At 54.5% G+C, this 1,843-nt stretch overlaps 1 pseudogene; it reads right to left on the minus strand.

Annotated features, from left to right (window-relative positions):
• Positions 1–384: 384 nt before the first annotated feature.
• On the minus strand, positions 385–1,606 carry LOC134158965 (olfactory receptor 14C36-like; annotated as a pseudogene).
• Between the last annotated feature and the right edge of the window lie 237 nt (positions 1,607–1,843).

The raw sequence follows: 1,843 nt of genomic DNA on the forward strand, positions 1-1,843 counted from the left end.
TCGCCTGCCGTGCTCATACAGCCCCCGATGCTGCTGTCCTCCCTTGCTGCCAGGTCACACGCTGCCTCCTGTCAAGCTCCTGCCCACCCAAACCTTTCCCATGGGCTGTTCTCAGCCAGGCAGCCCCAGCCTGTGCCATTGCAGGGCAGTTCCCTGCAGGGACCCCTGTGTCCCCTGCTCTCCTGCCCAGGACACCCTGAGAGCTCTGCAGCCCCCCCATGCCATCCCATCTCCCCACACCAGGATAACAGCTCCATTCATTGGGCTCCTCAAGAGCTCTTCCTGCTCCAGGCACAGAGCAGCCATCCTAGAGCAGGAGCAGGCAGAAAGCTGATTGCATTCCCCTTCATTCCTGACATGTGAGGACATATCACAGAGAAGAAGTTGCTGCAGGACCATTTATTTCCCTTAAATACAATCAGAGACCAGAGTGACACAAAGTCTGTGGGTCACACAACACGAGTGGCAACTTAATTAGGAGGAGATGAAAACTGACATTTCTATGAAGACAACATCATCACAAACTGAAATAAGAAAACAAATGTAAAGCAGGAAAGACAGACATGGCCTGTCATGACCTACACTGGAAGCCCTTTGCAGGGTAAAGCAAGCAGCGTGTATCTGCTGAAACACATCTGGTCACCAGCTTCCTCACAGCATCCTTCAGCTCCTGGTTCCTCAGGCTGTAGATGAGGGGGTTCACTGCTGGAGGCACCACCGAGTACAGCACTGACACCACCAGATCCAGGGATGGGGAGGAGAAGGAGGGGGGCTTCAGGTAGGCAAAGACAGATGTGTTGACAAAGAGGGAAAGCACGGCCAGGTGAGGGAGGCACGTGGAAAAGGCTTTGTGGCGTCCCTGCTCAGAGGGCATCCTCAGCACAGCCCTGAAGATCTGCACATAGGACCCCACAATGAACAGAAAACTCCCACATGATAAACACACCAACCACAAGAAGCCCAACTTCCCTGAGGTAGGAGTGTGAGCAGGAGAGCTTGAGGATGTGGGGGATTTCACAGAAGAACTGCTCCACAGCATTGCCTCAGCAGAGGGGCAGTGAAAATGTATTGGCTGTGTGCAGAAGAGCAGTGAGAAAGCCACTGCCCCAGGCAGCTGCTGCCATGTGGACACAAGCTCTGCTGCCCAGGAGGGTGCCATAGTGCAGGGGCTTGCAGATGGCCACGTAGCGGTCGTAGGACATGGCAGTGAGGAGAAAATACTCTGCTGAAATGAAAAAGAGAACAAAAAAGAGCTGTGCAGCACAACCTGTGTAGGAGATGGCCCTGGTGTCCCAGAGGGAAATCGCCATGGATTTGGGGACAGTGGTGGAGATGCAGCCCAGGTCCAGCAGGGAGAGGTTGAGGAGGAAGAAGTACATGGGGGTGTGGAGGCGCTGGTCGCAGGCTGTGCTGGTGATGATGAGGCCGTTGCCCAGGAGCGCAGCCAGGGAGATGCCCAGGAAGAGCCAGAAGTGGCAGAGCTGCAGCTCCCGTGTGTGTGCGAATGGCAGGAGGAGGAACTGGGTGATGGAGCTGCCGTTGGACATCTGCTGCCTCTGGGCATGGGGCACCGTCAGAGGAGAAAAAGGCAGTGAGAGGTTAGGACAGGAGGGGTGTCAGATACAGAAGTTCAGTTTACACATTCACAACTGAGCACATTTTAGCAGGAGAGGAGAGGTTCAGCATCGTCGCCAGTCATGTCATTACACTGCTGAGGCTTCTTCCTAGGTACAATCAGAAGAGCATTGCTCAGAGCAAAAAGTCTCAGTTCTTTGCAGAACCAAGAGAGCTGCAGTGTCCATCAGTCCTCTCCCACTTGCCCTGTGCTCAAACTTGCACTGCC

The sequence above is a fragment of the Pezoporus occidentalis genome, unplaced genomic scaffold (assembly GCF_034315485.1).
Source record: "Pezoporus occidentalis ecotype Australia unplaced genomic scaffold, CSIRO_AGI_Poc_V1 ctg1377, whole genome shotgun sequence".
Taxonomy (NCBI): Eukaryota; Metazoa; Chordata; class Aves; order Psittaciformes; family Psittacidae; genus Pezoporus; species Pezoporus occidentalis.